The sequence below is a fragment of the Etheostoma spectabile genome, unplaced genomic scaffold, assembly GCF_008692095.1.
Source record: "Etheostoma spectabile isolate EspeVRDwgs_2016 unplaced genomic scaffold, UIUC_Espe_1.0 scaffold00005660, whole genome shotgun sequence".
Lineage (NCBI taxonomy): Eukaryota > Metazoa > Chordata > Actinopteri > Perciformes > Percidae > Etheostoma > Etheostoma spectabile.
In genome coordinates, this window is record NW_022603285.1 from 44,942 (window position 1) to 64,567 (window position 19,626).

Here is a 19,626-nt window from a genome sequence, read left to right on the forward strand (position 1 = left end):
TCCTGGACTTGATTTTGATTTGTCAAATTCTTCCTCATTATTTAAATGAACTGACAACATGAGTTATATGACTTACAGTTCTCAAAGACGCACACAATCTCAACTGGTTATCCTTTAGACAGCTAGTCTCTTTTCTTTTCTCTCACTTTTTGTCTCTGTCTGGCCTTATGTATTTGCTTGTATTACATCACGTGACCTGCATACCAATGACCGTAAAGATTATATGTACAGTACATGGTTTTCAGAACTGTACCTTCAGATAAAGGTAAGGCCACTTGGGTTATCTTTGGGCTGCTCTATATTCACCTGCAGAATGCTTGGAAAACACATACTTACATGACCATAGAATATTTTAGTTTTCTCCTTTTAAGTAATGCATATTAGTATCTCCATACTTCCAGCCAACATCTCCTATATTACTGACACATTTCATCTCTCCTCCATCTGTACAGGCTTAGCAATATACTTAAAATATAAAAGTAAAAGTAGCCTTATGAATAACAAAGCTCCCTGGACCAGACAGATGTTACTAGAGAGCACACTGAGAAACTACAGTGGACATGGAGAAAGACTCTTTATTCTTTATTCTTTATATGCCATTGCCTACATTTTAAATGGCCGTCTGCCAATAGGTCTAAAACATATATAACATATAGCCTATTTATGTTGACAGAGACTGGGACTCCAGGTTAATAAGATTCTGACCGAGTAGCAAGATATGAATTCAAGTGTGATTTTGAGAAGTCTGTGTATGTTCCAATTTAATTAGATTACATTTTGTAATGGTAACTCCAGGGAAATTATTTGAAATTTAGTGAGGATAGATTAGAACTGGATTTAAAGCTGATTGTGGTTTCCAACTTCGGCCCAGGTGGTCTGTTAAAACACAGACGGAGACAACTCTCTGTTACTGCTTTATTACAATCAATCATCAGTATAAACATGGGGGGGCAGCTCTACTATGAATGTGTGTGTGGTAATAAATGAAATAAACAACATTGTAAAGGCTACCATACACAATGTATAGGAATCATATATGCTAGTAATAATAACAATAAACCAACTACTAATTACATTATCTTAATGAGCAAGGACGTTCAACAATCGCCATTATATCGAATCAACAGCCAGGTGTAACCTAGCCAACAGTAGAAGAACGTAAACAAGCTAACTTTTAAATGTACCAGAACTACAGACCAACACAACAACAGGCTTACATGAACTGACAACATCAGTTATATGACTTGCAGTTCTCAAAGACGCACACGATCTCAACTGGTTATCCTCCGACAGCTCGTCTCTTTCTCTTTTCTTCACTTTTGTCTCCGTGTGCCGTGCGCGCCTGCTCGTGTGTGAGGCGCGTGTCCTCGCTATTCTCCGACATGGACTCCAAATCACACCTGATAGACGACCTTTAGCACAAAACTAAAGTACAAGCCAATTTTGTCAAATGTAGGAGTAGAAAGTACCGATATTGTGGTAAAATGTAAGGAGTAAAAGTAAAAAGTCGCCAAAAAAAATAAAGAGTAAAGTAAAAAATCCGCAAAATCTACTTGAGTACAGTAATGAAGTGTTTGTACTTCGTTATTTTGTCAACAAAGTATTTGTACTTCGTTACTTCCCATCTCTGATGACTGTAAAGATTAATATGTACATGGTTTCCAGAACTGTATCTTCTGATAGACATAAGGCCACTTGGGTTATCTTCAGGCTGCTCTATGGTCTTCTGCAGAAAGATAAATCCCAGAGTTGGCTCACTCCAGATTATTTAAGCAACAAACGTCCCTGGGTGGACTTGAACCACCATCCTTTCAGTTAACAGCTGACTGTGCTGACCTATTGCGCCACAGAGACTGCATATGTCTGATGTTTTTTTTATTTCTGATTCTGATGTAGAGGACAAACGACTCAAAAGCATAATACCTCTTGCCGTGACATAACAAGAAACAGTAAAAAAAAGAGGTCGGCGAGATAGAGTTCAAGACCCTTTTTTTCAGGACACCCAAACTTTGTCGCTCAATATGGCAGGAATTCTATGCATCCAGGGCCAAATGTTTTACCATTTCATCCACTACGGGCCCCTAAGGAACTTTACATGTGGTGACAATAAAGATGCTCACAAAAAGCACTGGACTTTTTGCACATTCATGTCCTCTAAATACAAAGAACTGCTAAGTTCTTTATTCCCAATATCAACTCTTAGACATTAGTTCCAAATGAAAATACTAGTTGTCAGAAGTGGGATTTGAACCCATGCCTCCAGTGGAGACTGCGACCTGAACGCAGCGCCTTGGACCGCTCGGCCATCCTGACTGATCCAACAGATCTTCAGTAGGACCTGTCTCGAAAATTATTATATAGTAAATTAAGTCTGACGGGGAGCTACCTATACCATCCAAAGACTGAGACTGCAGCAATATGTTCAATGCCTGTATATGTTTAATGTATTCATATTTTCGTTATTTTCACAATGTTTATTCTCTCATCGGGTAGGATTGCATTTTTCTTAGGCGGCATATTCCCTGGGCCTGGTGGTATCTGGCTGCACCAGAGCACCTGGGATGCCAGGCTTTAAATCCCCACCTCTGAAAAGTGCCGCTTCTTAGCCGGATTATGTCTGGCCATGTCATAATAGAGGCGAGGCCTCAAAACTGAGAATATATTGGGGCGTGATATTTAAATTACAATCGTTTCTAGCCGCTGCATTTATCAATGTACGATCATTCTTACGCTCTGATTGGTGTGATACGAACGTTTCATGAATCTCACGTGAAGCCTGTCGTACGTTAGGTTAATAAATGAGGGCCATTAGCTCTAAGGATGTGCTTCAATACATAACTGAAGTGGACACACTAATGAGTAGCACAATGGTGCAATCTGTTTACCTTGTCATAAGCTAAAGCCTTTTCCCAAGCTAAAAGAAAACAAGGCGCTCTTCTGCAAAAGCACAGCTGGGAGTGCTTGAGAGTCCTTTGAGGTGCAGCGTGATTTTAGGCTGAGATGCTTCAGGTGTGTTAAGGTGTGAGCCCAAATAGTCGTCGAACGACAAAGACAAGACAGCGACCAGGTGCTAGAACCGGTGTATTGATGTCCCGTCCATGCAACCAAGGATATGATCAAGACCTGTAAACAGCCCAACCACATCACTGGAAAGTCAGCATTACTACAGGATCCTGTATGTCAATTTTTTAATCTGCCAGAACATGACTTGCCACTTTTCATGGCTGTCAACAGTAGCAGCAGTTAAAAATCAGAGTCAGCAGAGGATGGTTTCAATCCCTGAACCTCTGGGTCAGAGGCCCAGGACACTTCCATTGTGCCAATCTGCTGAAATTCACCCCAGATGGGACTTGAACCCACAATCCCTGGCTTAGGAGGCCAGTGCCTTATCCATTAGGCCACAGGGGCCTTACATCTCCAAAGCTCACCAGTTCAGGAGAAATACATATACAGTTCTGGAGACGTAATGAAACAGTAACCTTGACCTTTGACCTCCAAATCGAAATCAGTTCATCCGCGACTCCTAGTGGTTATGTATGCCAAATTTAAAGTGCTTCCCTCTAGGCGTTCAGAGATATTGCATTCACAAGAATCAGATAGACAGACATGAGGACACAGTCACCTTGACATTGAACTTTTGACCTCCAAAATTAAGTTACTTTAAACTTAACTGTTACATCTCCTCTGAATCACCATCTGCAAATTTCCAAGCCTCGTTGGCATGCCGACCACCACCTACAGAGGTAAATCACTGGCTAGCTATGCAGGAGTACCTCATACCTTTACCAGGTTCAGGTGGTTAATAGTTATGGTCAAATGAAGCTTCATTAAGCTTCTGAACAATGTTCTTCATTTTCTGAACACATTCACTCAGTAGTGTTTTATTATTGGTTGTGCATCTGTGATTGCCCTAGAGGTCTCTCAGTCCAGCACCTCTCCCGCTCATCTTTGTTAGTTTTACACTGTCCAGCATAAATCACTGACACCATACCTCACACTCATCCATGCATACACCATGCATACATGTATGCAACCTTTGCACACAGTCTTTTGTCTCCCCTTTTCATGGGGTCATTATAAAGCATCTAGTGTTGATCTTAGCCTTTGTGTGAGTACATAGGTTTCCACATACATTGTTTTTATTAAGATTGACGACCAAATTGTTAGTTTTTCTAAGATTCTCCCAACCATTGCAATGTCTTTTGTTGCCTCGTTGGCGCAGTAGGCAGCGCGTCAGTCTCATAATCTGAAGGTCGTGAGTTCAACCCTCACACAGGGCAGGTGTTTCAAAAGAACTAAAAAAACACTACTACTGCTGCTAAAAATGCAGTGACAGGTGGTTGAACACAAGCACATGAATGAAATTGTCATTCTTTGGTTATTTCTGAGATTGATACAATGAAAGGAATGATTTAAGAGTGGTAGCAAACCATGAAAAGGGATATAGCCCATAAATGGTCTATAACGGTATAATGGTCCTTAGACATACTATCTAAGCAGGGAGATGAGTACAGAGATGTGGGTGCTAGCAAGATGGATGTAGGTTGCCCATTGTTCATTTAGACTTACCAGTAACATTGTTATGATACAAACCTGCTTGAAAAATAGTCACAATTCTTTGTAAAGACTTGCGCATGGAACACACATGATATGATAGTGTCTGAATTTGTCCATGTCCATGCAAAATGGACAACTCATCTAGCAGAATGTGCAACTCTACGCCTGAACAGGGACTTGAACCCTGGACCCTCAGATTAAAAGTCTGATGCTCTACCAACTGAGCTACCCAGGCTTCAAAAGCAAGTGACTGTGAAAAAAACAATCTGCTGAACTACAGATTAAAGTGCAAGTAAATGAAGACCATTGAGCTGTTGCCATGATCACAGTCTTCTGGACAGCAGGAGGGTAGACCATAATTTGCACAATGCAACACCAAATGTTATTGCACAAACTGGTTGAAAATTGGCCAAAAAGGTTAATTAAAAAGCTCAAAGTCACAACTCATCATGGCGACTAGCAGACTGTGAACATCCAGCAAACCTGCATGACAGATGACAATAGCGAGCACTTCATACATATCACATAATAAAGCTGTTGCCTTACCAGGGACTGGAGCTGTGGTATTCTTTTTCGCTGAAAACGTTGATAACCTAATGCAATTTTATGGCTCCAGACAAATAAACTTTACTGCTAGTTGGTACAATAAAACAACTCTCCCTCTTGATCAGCTTCCTCTTGATGGAAAAATCCACCAGATGACTTGCCATCCAAGCAGGGAGATCAGCACAGAGATTTGGGTGCTATCAAGATGGATGTAGGTTGCCCATTGTTCATTAGAGATAGCACCCGCATTGTTATGATGCAAACCTGCATAAAAAACAGTCACATTTCTTTTTAAAGACTTGTGCATGTTACTTAAATGATACAGTGTCTGAAAGTGTTAAGGATTGCAAAGTGTACAATTTATCATGGCATCAAGCAAAATGTGCAACTGCACGCCTGAACAGGGACTTGAACCCTGGACCCTCAGAATAAAAGTCTAATGCTGTACCGACTGAGCTACCCACGCTTCTAAAAAAAAAGAGGGCTGTGGGAAAAAGAAGTGCCGTTATTGCTTCCTAAACCCAACCGTCCCATTGTTGTCCCGCGTGTCATGGTTAACACAAATATGCCCGTTTCGTTATTTCGTTAATTATTTGGCTTCTGGCTTTTCCTCCTCTTCCTCATCCCAGTCAGTTGCCGTAGTTCTAGTGCCAGGCTGAGACTTCGCTCCCCAGTGTGACGTCATCGCCGAATTGACTTATAAACCAGCGAATACTAAAAATTACCAAAAACTAACTTTTAACATTATTGGAGACATTTAAAAAAATGATATAAATACATATCTTGAGTGCTTTTTGTACCCAATAATCAACAGTGGTGGTTAACCCGCAACATTCTGAGACCAATTAATGCAAAGAAAGGACTGGAGCATTTATTGGAGAGAATAAGTAGGCTGACACTGAAGTATTGAGACAACAGTGACTGAAAATCTAATTCAATCTACATATCGGTCTTCTTAAAGATCTAAATAGATTTTCTCACCTCAGAGTCATCTGGAGCACGTAACGATTAGCTTCTGTCCCTCTGAACCCTGAGTGACAATCACCCTGCAGTGAATGAGATGCAGTTTCCCCCCCCTCCCCCAGTCTAACCAAGACTATACTTTCAGGGATCATTTCTAAAGTTTTTGACTTGAGGAATGTGTTTCTAAAGTGTTTGGTCTCGCTGACCACGATGATGAGTCGTGACATTCCTTTCTGAGCATGAAGCTGACAGAGAGTAATGATTCACTTCATAAGCTCTGTCATTGATGATTGTTCTTTGCTTCTTTATGGAGCATTGAGGAAGGGAATATGATCTGAGTGGTAGGAGCAGATATGTAGAAATTAACATGTGTGAAGGTAACCAAATATGCTAAGTTATAGTCAGTCTTGAAGTATGTTTAGTCCATGGTGGACAAGGTTCCTTGAAAAGGTTAACACCTACCTTCTTGACTTTAATGTCTTATGTCCAGTGTAAAAATGTAAACTGAGTTAAACCATGATTCAATTTTATTTCTACCTTTGCTTTTCCTACTTTGACATGTAAAAAAAGGTGCGTTGTTTGAAAGCCCATCTCTACACATCCATGTCCCACTCCCACAGGTGTTTCCATTTGACTAATCAGACTTTATGGCCTTTACAGGCTGCTTAATTGACATGTATTAAAGGGGTGGAACGGTACACTGAAGTCCCGGTGGACAGGATGGCATGTTGTAACGAGGTTTGAGTACATATAGCAAATACTTGAAGCCAGGTTACTCTACGAGTGGATACGGGGCATTGAAGGTGATGTGGAAATCCTGATTGATTCAGTGATTTTTTGGCCCTATTTGTATTTGGATCTAAAGGCTGGTTAACCACTGCAGGGAGGAGACGTTGGACAGTTTTTTTTGTCTTGTTCCAGTGATTGGCATGTCTGGGTGATGGCGTTGGATATGTGTTAGCATGTTGGATGTATTTCCACTCATGTACCAACAACGCCGGCCCACAGTCCTCGTTTTATCCACCACTTTCTCACCTGTACTACTGGAACTGACTGGGAAACCAAAGTTTCCCCGTGGGCCGCCACCACTCGCCGTAGGAGAGGCTGCTCTTCCTTAGTGCTGCTGGCTCGGACTCATATGAAGGGAAATATGGGGCCAAAGGTGAGAGCTTGCAGAACAAAAAAATCTGAACTTATATGTTTAAATTATAGCCGATAGATATTAATTTATATGCGTTGCACTTTTCCCTTGCCGGGTGAGTTAGTTAAACTGTTACAGCATAGTGGAGTATTCTGTCCACCTCCACACGCGTAGTCTTCTCTTCAAGCAGACTTACTGCCTCCTGGTCTTGTCTTGACCTGGTTACCACTTTCTCATTTTTGTATGGCAGCACATCCAGCTGCTAGAGATTCTCAACAATCTGTAAGAGCTCCATGTTGGAAGGAACAGTGGACGTCAGAAGGCACTGTTGCGGCCGTAGCTGTTGCGCCAAGATCCGTGCTGGGCTCTGAAACGTTCGCCCCCAGTCTGGTTCGAATGGTGAGTGGTCCATCTGGTGGACCAAGCTATACTGGCTCTATGGGGGTGAGATGTGGATGATCAGCACCAATGGGAAGGAGTGGGCTGGCGTTCTCAAACTGCTGAAGGGAGAGACCTGCCAGGTACCTCTTCTGCAGACTGACTGGATAGGATTGATCCGCCAAGCCTAGGCGAGCTAACCCGTTACTCCCAATACTGCCAGTCAGTATACTGTACGTTTAGCTTATACAAGGTAAAAGACAAATTAAGACTTAACAGGGTAGCTACTTATGGAGGTGGTGTGGCTTAGTTGGTTAAAGTGCCTGTCTAGTAAACAGGAGATCCTGGGTTCAAATCCCAGCAGCACCTTCTTGTTGGAGAGATGGATGCATGGCCATTATGGAGGTACTCGGTGTAAACCACCGAGGTGGTTGGGTCATCTGGTAAGGATGCCTCCTGGGGGCCTCCGTAGAGAGCTGGTCCAGGCACGTCCAGCTGGGAGGAGGCCTCGGGGAAGACCCAGGACTATGTGGAGAAAGTACATCTCCAACCTTGCCTGGCAACGCCTCAGGATCCCCCAGTCGGAGCTGGTTTATGTGGCTCGGCAAAGGACAGTTTCCCAGCAGTACCTGGTTCTCACTTAATGAAGTGTTTCCACATGGTTGCCGATACTTTACATGTGCAACCAAGTTAATGCCTGATTTTCTAGAGCACTAAAGTAACATGTGATGTTGTTTTGTACCATAACATTACATGTGTCCATGTAAAGCGAATAAAAGCCTTTTGTTGAAGGTGTTTTTGCCAGTCTTCACACACTTTAGTGTGAAGATTATAAAGTTTTTATTATCAAGAATTATTTTAGTCTTACCTGGAAGCTTATGGCTCCTGCACACTGCCTGCATGGCATGAGCGTGTCAGCAGAGGTTAGAACGCCAACTTCCACCGATGACACTCATCAAGTGTGCAGGTGATGACGGATGGCCTCGCACCCTCTCACCCTTCTCACTCCGGACACCCATCTCACCCGGTCCACAACCTGTTCCAGCTTCTCCCCTCTGGTAGGCGCTACAGAGTACTTTACGCCAAAACCAACGGAGTCAGGACCCATTTCTTACCACAAGCCATCACTCTGATGAAATATTTGCCGCTCTTCTATGGCTTCTGAATGAGAGTAAGTTTGTTGTTTTGTTTGTGAGCAGTACTCAAGGGGGTGCTGTGGCTTAGCTGGTTAAAGTGCCTGTCTAGTTAACCGGAGATCCAGGGTTCAAATCATGTCTCATCATGTCTACCCAATCCCCATGCTACTTATTAAGCCCTGGTAGCAAATTAAAAAGGCATGTTACATTTACACAGAAACACTACATCAACACAGACTTAAGATGATACATGAAAACACATAAAATTCAGAGCAATGCAAGTTTAAGCTAGTTCATTCATCAGGTTTTGTGGTTCTGTTTATAGAAACTACATCCTGTTATATCTCGTGATCATACATGAATTCGCGAGATCCCGTGGGTCCTTGTGACTTCAGTGGTCCGTCATGGCCTGCAACAAATCCGGACCTGGTGGGTGTTTGTAGGACTGCGGATCACGGAGCAGACACGAAGCGGAGTGGATCCGCAGTTGGTGGAAGTCAGGGGTAAGGCCTCCTGCACACTGCCTGTGTGGTGTGAGCATGGCATTTCTGTTGCGTGGCATTTTCTTGGTCGTCGCACACCAGAAACGTTTCTGACGTGGCGATGTTGCTGCTAGCCTTGTCTGTACACATGTGTGTTTCTCATTGACATGTGATTCAATAACTTGTTAATTGTTAATCTGGACTGGTTCGGAAATAAATCAGATCATCTAAAGGGGTGGATTAACCACCCACATTACACCTGAAATACCCTCAAGATTTGAATGATCCTTTGGAACTGAAGTGCTTGGGAATCCCCATCAGTCATTCAGAACTGCCCAAGGTACTTGTGAGATAGGCTCTATCTTTGTCTGATTGATGGTACCAACTGTAATGGAGTGTGTCAGGCCTCAGGGGTTCTCCGCTGTAAAAACAGGAAGTATTTTACAGCTGTGATGGCCGAGTGGTTAAGGCGTTGGACTTGAAATCCAATGGGGTCTCTCTGCGCAGGTTCAAACCCTGCTCACAGCGATTACTAACTACAGAATAAATAAGAATTCAGTGAGATAGAGGGGAGGAAAAATTACAGTTCATTGGTGGTGCAGATCCCTACCAGTTGGTTCCCTCTTCTTAGATCCATGATGACACAGTGATTCTTTTTTCACTTGCATATCGCGATATAGTCAACTAATATCAAATAATCAATGTCTTTATTTTCATTCCAGCAGCACTGAAGACGTTAAAATCAGGCAGTCAGTGCCCAAAGTGCCAGTGCTCGTGTTTGCTTGGCAGATCCTTTTAATAATATCCCCATGTATTCTTGTTACCACTGCTGTCGTATTTGTTTGTTTTGCTGTGCGTATGTCTTGTGTTTTTCTTTTTTTGTATGCAAATAGCGCTGTGCCGGTGCTTGCGGATGACTGGTGAAGGCAGCCCACACCCAACTCATGATTGGCTGCAGCTGTTGAGTACGGGATATTTAAAGAAGCAAGATGGTGGAGGTCGGGGGGGAAGAGGCCAGCAGGCATTCCTCATCCTCTTCGCCTCCAAACCAGCCAGCCACACGTTGTCTTATAAAGTTGATGTTGGTTCAGTACTTTTCAGTTTCCTATGTGTAAGGGTGGACCTCTCGAAGTGTTTGGTTTTTCTCCTGTTTTTCTCAGTTTATCAGCACGGCGCCACAGCACGAAGGCGTTGTAGGCAGACACGTCGAGGATGTTGTGGAACACGTCGAGGGGCCAGCGCGCCGTCTTCCTGCGGCAGCTGTACGTGCCCACAAGCTTGTCCCCTGTGTGCGTGTCCAAACAAGAACATGGAACATGGAACGAGATGGAAGAAAAAATGTAAAATTTACACACACACACAAAGACAATTGTACGGCAATGGTAAACAAAAAACCAAAACAAAATAACAACAAAGCAATACAACACCTCGAAAGGGCACCAGCTGCTCGTCCACCGTCATGTCGGCGCCCGGGTTGTGGAGGCGAGCCAGCTGCCTGTCCACGTGTCCCACACCTCTCGTACGGCCTCATTGCGGGACCGGTACACGCCTCCAGCTGAAGAGTAAGTGATGCAGCGGCGCCTAGAAGCTGAGGAGACAGGCTTAATTGCGGGTGGTGGAACATGTCTATGTCTGTGGATCCTCATGGAGGCAGCTTGATTGATTGTTATGCTCCCTTATTTGTGCAGTATTACCAAGATCAAATTTTTTATCAAACCGGGTTGGGTAAGTAACCTTTCTGGTTACTTTTTGACAAACAAAGCAAGTAAGGTTACTCAAAAAAAGTTACTGGCCGTGAATTAAAGCCATATCAACTGCTTGGAAGGCAGCTATGCTCACAACTATATCACCATTGCTGGACAATATAACATTCACTGCAAATCTTGCAACACATCTGGTTATTGAGACTCAAACATAAATGCTCAGAGATGCATCGGTGGCTTCCAGTACCTATGAGATATTACAATATTGTCCACGAAGGAACATCTGCCATTTGTTATAAAGGGATGTGTGACCACCATTAAATTATGTGTTGTTTGCGTTGTGTGAAGGTACGGCGCAACCGCAGGGGAACGTTACAGTTGGTTGGTTCTCTTAACGTTTAGGGAACGTTATAACCAGGAGGGAACGTTCCCTAAACGTTAGTTTTTGGTTTGGTTCAAACTAACCTTTAGAGAACCAAAAACTAACGTTCCCTAACGTTCTCTAAACGTTCTGTGTTAGTGGCGTACTTATCGCTGTCAAAAGGTATGGTGTTATGTTTGACAATGATACTCAATACAGGAAACATGACAATGCATAATATTTTTTTTTATTCTTCAAGTTTGTCTTTTTGTCGTTAATGGCCACAAGTGAACAGTTCCTGTCTGCCTTTGACCAACATATTTCGGGTTGTTTTACCAGCCCCTGATTACGCACAGCGGAGCAGAGTGGCGCAGCGGGAGCGTGCTGGGCCCATAACCCAGAGGTCGATGGATCGAAACCATCCTCTGCTAATTGCCATGCTTCATATCAGCACTAAATATGTCTGTTGACATTTAACAAAGCATCTGTTGCTGCTAGTGTCTGAAGTGAAATGTCTCTGACGGCTGAAGAGTAAACTTAATAGTTTGTAAAGTTCATTTCATCCATAAAAGTAGAAACTACAGTGCTCATACCTGCTGTAACACCCATTAAAACTGGTGCATAAAACAATAAATACATTACACTACAGTTAATAAATACTGTAAATAGAAACATGTATGTTTAAAGTGCTTGTTGTGCTGTCTACCAGTCAGATTACCACAGGAGGTAATATTGTTTGCAGCTCTTTTAAAGACTCTACCATAATACCTGCTGGAGATGCCAGGTCCTCATACATGTAAAGCATGAGCTCTACCACTGAGCTACATCTCCTGAAGATTTTCAGTTTTTTTAATTTTTTCTGAGATAGACTTAGACTTATCTTTATTAATCCTTTTGGGAAGACTCCCGCAAGGAAATTGAAATATCACTGAATAAAAGAAGAAACCTGGGTAAAACGTGTAATGTTAATGTGTATAGGGCTTCAAATCTGTAAATGCAACTGCGGTGGCTGGAAATCAAACCTGGGCAAAATGCTTGCACTGCCATGACCTAATTCATAGTCAAAAAGTAACAAACCTGTTGCCTTTCTGCCGGACAATACAACGTTTACTGCAAATCTTGTAACACAGACTGAAAATAAATGCTAAGAAATACATTGCTGGAGACGGGTGGCTTCCAGTAGTTATGAGATAACACAGTAATGTTATTGAAGGCACACCTGCAGTTTGGTATATGAGTCATTGATGAATCAATGGTTTGCTACCACCCTTAAAGAGTGCCTTTTGTTGTCTCAGTCTCAGAAATAACTACAGAATCAGTGTTCAACCACCTGTCATTTTCTTTTCACCATCAGTTGTGTTTTTTTGTTTTTTAACACACCTGGCCCACGTGAGAGTTGAACTCACAACCCTCAGATTATGAGACTGACGCGCTGCCTACTGTGCCAACAAAGCTATGAAAGCATCAACAATGGTTAGGAAGATTTCTGAAATACTAACAATTTGGTCTTTAATCTCAATAAAAACAATGTAGGTGGAAACCTACAGTATGTACTCACACAAAGGCTAAGATCGACCCTAGATGCTTTGTCATGACCTCAGGAAAAGGCCAGGACAAAAGACCGTGTGCAAAGTTTGAAGGAAATGCGAGAATATGACCATAACAAAAGAAATGATAATTCAATGATGGTGGTAGTCAGTTTAGTCAGTGGTTATTGTGTGTGCATGGATGAGTGTGAGGTATGGTGTCAGCAATTTATGCTGGACAGTGTAAAACTAACAAAGATGAGCGGGAGAGGTGCTGGACTGAGAGACCTCTAGGGCAATCACAGATGCACAACCAACAATAAAACACTAGTGAGTGAATGCGTTCAGAAAATGAAGAACATTGTTCAGAAAGCTTAATGAAGCTTCATTTGACCATAACTATTAACTACCTGAACCTGGTAAAAGGTATGAGGTACTCATGCATAGCTAACTAGTGATTTATCTACTGTAAACTCTGTCTCCCCCACCTCTTTTTTTTTTATCCTTGTTACGTCTCGCCAAGAAATATTATGCTTTTGGGTCATCCGTCCATCTCTACATCCAAAATTCTTTATTAATCCCCAAAGGGAAAATCTGGAAAGAGTGATCCTTCGAGCCAGCGACCTAAGGATTTCTGCTTTATACAGTGCTCCGCGCTACCAACTGAGCTATCGAAGGGAGATAATATATACACTTGCACATCCCATTCTTGTGAATGTGATAACACAGGACCCCCTGGAGGGAATTTCTTCAGATTTTGCAAACACTATCACATGAACTCGCAGATCAATTGACGAGTATCCCACCCAGAAAACAGATTTTCAGAGGCTGGAATGAGCCTGGAACGTTCATTCAGATGATGAGGGAAAAAGCAAGTCAAGAACAGGTTTTAAAGGACTTGCCACAGACAGTGAACACAGCAGTAGATATGTCTACTGTGTACAAACACATGGTAACTTTACATGTGTTGACAAAGAAGATGCTCACAAATCTCTGTACTTGCCATTAAGTTCCTTGCTCACATTCATGCTCTCTTAAATACAAAGAATTGCTAAGTTCTTTATTCCCAATATTATGTCTCAGACATTTGTTCCAGATTAAAACATTCAATGTCAGAAGTGAGATTTGAACCTACGCCTCCATTGGAGACTGCGACCTGAACACAGCGCCTTGGACCACTCGGCCATCCTGACTGATACAACAGACATCCAGTAGGACCTGTCTCAAAAATTATAATAGAGTAAATTAAACATGTCATGATATAGTAGGTTCTCAGTCATCCATGTCATAGTTAACAAGGGAAGGTTTCTCAACTGTCAGCCCAAATATATGGGTGTTCATGGAGACATGGAAGAAAGTCACCAGGGTGGCAATGTGCTTGACAATGGCAATACATTGCGCGGGATGTGAAGGGAATGTGCAATACAGGCTAAATCCTATGGTGGGAATCAAGATCCACCAATGTCTCTGTCCACAATGTCCACCTGAATCCAGAAATGTCCCTGCCAGAGGGGTAATAGACTGACAATTGGGTCAACATTGTGCAATTATCTTCAAAATTTCCAACTGAGTCCACAGATATACCTGCCAGGTGGGAAATACTCCCGCACCCATATCTGACAATTGAAAGCTGTGGGGAAAGGGGGGTTCCAAAGCTAATAGACCATTCAACAAGCAGTTCTGATGCACTATACTGGCCCATTCAGGATGAGCACTGTATACTCTCACTACAGCAACACAAGTTAAAATTTTAGTGATACCTAATTTTTATGGTGATTACAAGACTGAATGCAAAGTGTGTATCCCCCATGCAACTCAAAGCCTATCACTTCCAGTCAATACTGTCAAATGTGGAGCTCCTTCAAGTTACATTAACAACCAGGTGACTCCTCAACATGCCCCCACCAATGTACTGTTTACAGTCTAAATGTTCAAGGACATTACACCTGTAAGCTCACTTTAAACTAGATGTGGAAAGTTGAAAGGTTGATTTTTTAATCGGTGCTGTGGCTTAAAAACAGGTCCCACTGAGATTTGAACTCAGATCGCTGGATTCAAAGTCCAGAGTGCTAACCATTACACCATGAAACCTTCAAAAATCTTACAAGAGTTTGCTAGGTAGTTTCTTTCATTATATCAACATGTGTGATATTAAAGGCACACAAAAATCACAACAATTAAAATATCACGCCCCAATATATTCTCGGTTTTGAGTCCTCGCCCCTACTATTTACGACATGGCCAGACGTAATCCGGCTAAGAAGCAGCACTTTCAGAGGTGGAGATTGAAACCCTGACATCTCAGTTTAATTTGCAGTAAAGTATACACCTACATGTAAAGTGTACCCATATTTAAATAAACACACGGTAGCAAAGTTTATGCAGTGTTTTTTAATTTTACTCGTGTTTTTTTCGTGAGTCAGTGTAAATATTAGTGCAAATCAGTATTATACTGCTTTTCAGGTTGTCGTGGCCGAGTGGTTAAGGCGATGGACTTGAAATCCATTGGGGTCTCCCCTCGCAAGTTCGAATCCTGCCAACAACAAGAGGCACTCTTTAATTGTGGTGACACATCTCATTATGGCAGATGTGCCTTCATGGACAATACTATAATATCAAATAGTTACTGGAAGCCACTGATGCATCTCTGAGCATTTATTTTCATTCTCAATGCCCAGATGTGTTGCAGTTGATATGGCTTTGGTTCCCAGCCAGTAACTTTCTTTGAGTGACGTTACTTGCTTTATTCGTCAAGAAGTAACCAGAAAGGTTACTCTCCCAACCCGGTTTGATAAAACATTAGATCTCTGTTATATCGCACAAATAAGGGAACATAACAATCAATCAAGCTGCCTCCATGAGGATCCACAGACATAGACATGTTCCACCACCCGCAATTAAGCCTGTCTCCTCAGCTTCTAGACGCCGCTGCATCACCTTGCATCTGCGTTTGTGACAGTTTCTCACAGTTAGCAAAGCTCACATAAAGCAAATGCTTGTGGCTTTAAGATCGAGCTCCCTGGAGTGATCCAACTCTGGGATTTATCCTTCTGCAGAAGACCATAGAGGCAGCTTCTCCAATTTCTGAGTAACAGGAAAATAGCCTGATAAGCATACAGTGGTGTGAAAAAGTGTTTGCCCCCTTCCTCGTTTCCTGTTCCTTTGCATGTTTGTCACTCTTAAGTGTTTCGGAACATCAAACCAATTTAAACAATAGTCAAGGACAACACAAGTAAACACAAAATGCAATTTGTAAATGAAGGTGTTTATTATTAAAGGTGAAAAAAAATCCAAACCATCATGGCCCTGTGTGAAAAAGTGATTGCCCCCTTGTTAAAACATACTATAACTGTGGTTGTCCACACCTGAGTTAAATTTCTCTAGCCACACCCAGGCCTGATTATTGCCACACCTGTTCACAATCAAGGCATCACTTAAATAGGAGCTGCTTGACACAGTAAGAACAGGGGACCTTTTGCGTGTTAGGCTAACGTGATAACCACTACACTACGGAAACTGATGAGCTGCATTTATTTTGCATATTTGTAGGAAAATGCACATTTTTTATTTTATTGCAAATGTTCAAAATGCTACAAAATAGAGATTTTAAACTAGATTCAGTCACAGATGATTTGTCATGGATTTGAATGACAGCAAATATGTAGTAAACCTAAATAATTCTACATGCATTGACTGTGGCCTAAATGTTGGAATAGCGCCACCTATTTCTTGATGTGCCAAATATGAAGCTTGGGCATTCCTCGTTAGTATAATGGACAGTATCTCCGCCTGTCACCGCGGGGCCTGTCGCATATAGGTGGCATTCGCTGACAGCATATTAATCTTTACGGTCATTGGTATGCAGGTCACTTGATGTAATACAAGCAAATACATATGGCCCCACTCAACAGTTTTGTGATACGTGGCGTGCAACTGTATGTCAATGATCAAGCGTGTTGCTGTGACCAAGAAACCACCAGCAAAATGACTGATACATCATCAGTTCCGAAATTTTCTTGGATGCTAAATATTTTTAACTCAAAGTCAGAATCCAATTGACATGTAAGAAAATTACAATACACGTCCATCTTCCCCAATTTCTAAGTAACAGGAAAATAGCCCGATAAGCATACATGTGCAGCTCAAATTTAAAAAGCCATAAAGCAAATGCTTGTAGCTTAAAGATCGAGCTCCCGCTCATAAAACATCAGACAGGCGTAGTCTCTGTGGCGCAATAGGTCAGCGCAGTCGGCTGATAACCGAAAGGATGGTGGTTCAAGTCCACCCAGGGATGTTTGTTGCTTAAATAACCCGGAGTGAGCCAACTCTGGGATGTATCCTTCTGCAGATGACTATGAAGCAGCCCAGCAACAACCCAAGTGGCCTTACCTCTATTAGAAGGCACAGTTCTGCAAACCATGTAAATATTTATCTTTGCGGTCATTGGTATGCAGGTCACTTGATGTAATACAAGCAAATACATAAGGCGTGTAACTGTGTGTCAATGATCAAGCTTGTTGCTGTGACCGAGAAACCACCAGAAAAATGACTGATACATCATCAGTCAGCTATTACACCCCCACTGCTGCTGTATGTGGACTGTGGCTGCTGCATCAGTGAGGGTCCAGCAAGCTGCAGACAAGGTTTGGGGAGTGGCCAGACCTCCACATACGGCTGGACATCTGGCACTTCATGCGAAGGCTGGCTGTCGGGTGTACCACTCACGCTCATTCCCTCTACCCCACCTTCATGAGCTGTCTCTCTGCCTGCATATTTGATGCAGGAGACCTCTCTCTGTTGCGGCAGGCAAAGACAGAGCAGGTCAGGCAGGAGGGTGTGCCAGCCATGACTGATCGTGTGGTGGATGCAAAGATCAGTAAGAAGGAGCTGAGCCAGTACTGTCTCAGGGGGACACGCGGTGAGGAGGCCACCATCTGTAGGAACTGGAAGGGGCAAACGGGAGGGACCCTTAAGGGGGTGCCACTGCTGGACCAGGTGCGCATGGAGCACATCTGGCGTGTGCAGCAACACCACGTCAAGTGCATCCAGGACCTGCCTGGTGTGCAGCTTTATACAGAGACGGGCACTATCAAGTGTTCATCAAGGTGTTGTCCTGATTAAGTATCGCTGTGCCAGAGGGTCCACGTCTCTTGAATTTTTTCATTGACACCTGAACAGGTTCATTCTGTCTAAGTAGTATGTGTTTCATGATTGTACTTTGTTTTTGAATGGTAATGAACATATTTTTAAAGAATAATTTTAGAAGTCTTGGACAGTTACCTTGCAATCTAAAACTGTATATCCTATTGTCTCTAGAACAGGGGTATTCAATTAAAATTCCAAGAGGTCCAGATGGAGAAGATTTCAAAAGCAAAGGTCCACAACATCACAATGACTAACTTGCGTTATGATTCAGTACCACAGCCTAATAGTTGTATGAAAATATGTAAGTATGCTAGTCAACAAACTACTCAAAATAAAAGTACAATTCAATAATATTTTAACAATATTTATCTTCAGTTATATATTGAACTGTAGGGATCATAAATAATAAGTACTCTAATAATACATTTAAAAAAAATCTTAATTAAAAAAGGCTGCATTTAAAATAAATTATAAATACATCTCAAAATAAAGTGCTGAATTTTATAAAAAAGAATAAAAGTAGAGCTTGAGTTTCCCTTTACTCTGTTAGTAACTCCCTTTTACATCTTAAGTTTGAACAAATTTATAATCTCAACAGCTTTAACACGTCTTTTTCTCTTCTTTCCCTTTATATCCCACTTCCCAAATTTATTTTAATAATTTATTTATTAAAACCTTATCCCAAATCCGGCAACTTAAAGGAACATTCATTTGCACGTTGTTGAGCAGGGAATGAATGTGTTAGGATTCTGCTATCGATCTAATTGGGCTTTTAGATCGTTTATTTTCTGGCCCTCAGTCCGGATGTCAGTGGGTATATTTGGTCAAAAGATTTGTGCTTTGTCTCATATAGTGGCGCTTCACATTGCTGCTTTTAATAATTGCAACAGTCTCTGAACATATGACACATACCGTTTTTGAACTGCCCGTGGGAAGAATGAACATGTAAGAATCTGTCCTCTTGATTGAAAGCTCTGTTTTCGCTGTCCACTTTTTCTTTTTTAGAGCACGCCATGTAATACATTGTCTCTTTTTCGTTTCGTCTCTCCCTGTGTGTATATCTCACTCTCGCTCGAGTTGCAGCGGTTATCGATATGCACAGATTTGATTGGCTTAATAGCGTCAAAAGACTGCTTTACAACGCATACTAGTGCTGAACAGTACCATAATTACCAGAAAGGCTACGCAGGTTAAATAGAAGCGCTCCGTCAAAGTCAATAATTCTCAATAATGTATGGATTTTGATCCGGGTCCCGGACAGTTCGGCGGCTGGGTCCGGATCGGACCGCGGTCCGCCTATTAGTGACCTCTGTTCTAGAACTTCCCTAACATTCTAGAATTGCCAAGTGCATTCTAGAACGTGGTTCTAGAAAGGACAGCTTGACTTTGTAAAATGACATCTCACCATTCTAGAACTAAAATGTAACTTTTTAGGAACTGTAAGTAACGTTTGAACCACAATTATAAAATGTTTAAACTTCAACCTATTGTTCTTGAATTGCAACTTAACATTCTAGAATGGTAGCTAACGTTCTAAACGGCATTTTACCATTCTAGAATACAATGTAACCTTTTAGAAGTGTAATGAATTAACATCTTGACTTCAACTAACATTCAAGCACTGCATACTGACATTCGAGAACTTAAACCTAACATATAAAAGTTCTAAAACTTCAACCTATTGTTCT

General features: G+C 42.0%; 8 non-coding genes across 8 annotated transcripts; 5 read left to right on the forward strand and 3 right to left on the reverse strand.

Annotated features, from left to right (window-relative positions):
- Positions 1-3,335: 3,335 nt before the first annotated feature.
- On the reverse strand, positions 3,336-3,408 carry trnar-ccu (transfer RNA arginine (anticodon CCU)). Its single transcript has one exon. It is a non-coding gene; the product is annotated as a tRNA-Arg (tRNA).
- Positions 3,409-4,719: 1,311 nt separating this feature from the next.
- On the reverse strand, positions 4,720-4,792 carry trnak-uuu (transfer RNA lysine (anticodon UUU)). The gene has a single exon. It is a non-coding gene; the product is annotated as a tRNA-Lys (tRNA).
- Positions 4,793-6,195: 1,403 nt separating this feature from the next.
- On the forward strand, positions 6,196-6,409 carry LOC116677726 (small nucleolar RNA U3). Its single transcript, XR_004329045.1, has one exon. It is a non-coding gene; the product is annotated as a small nucleolar RNA U3 (small nucleolar RNA).
- A 1,471-nt stretch (positions 6,410-7,880) lies between these two features.
- On the forward strand, positions 7,881-7,954 carry trnat-agu (transfer RNA threonine (anticodon AGU)). The gene has a single exon. It is a non-coding gene; the product is annotated as a tRNA-Thr (tRNA).
- A 1,695-nt stretch (positions 7,955-9,649) lies between these two features.
- Positions 9,650-9,731, forward strand: trnas-uga (transfer RNA serine (anticodon UGA)). The gene has a single exon. It is a non-coding gene; the product is annotated as a tRNA-Ser (tRNA).
- Positions 9,732-14,812: 5,081 nt separating this feature from the next.
- Positions 14,813-14,884, reverse strand: trnaq-uug (transfer RNA glutamine (anticodon UUG)). The gene has a single exon. It is a non-coding gene; the product is annotated as a tRNA-Gln (tRNA).
- A 372-nt stretch (positions 14,885-15,256) lies between these two features.
- Positions 15,257-15,338, forward strand: trnas-uga (transfer RNA serine (anticodon UGA)). Its single transcript has one exon. It is a non-coding gene; the product is annotated as a tRNA-Ser (tRNA).
- Positions 15,339-17,013: 1,675 nt separating this feature from the next.
- trnai-gau (transfer RNA isoleucine (anticodon GAU)) lies at positions 17,014-17,087 on the forward strand. The gene has a single exon. It is a non-coding gene; the product is annotated as a tRNA-Ile (tRNA).
- The last annotated feature ends 2,539 nt before the right edge of the window (positions 17,088-19,626 follow it).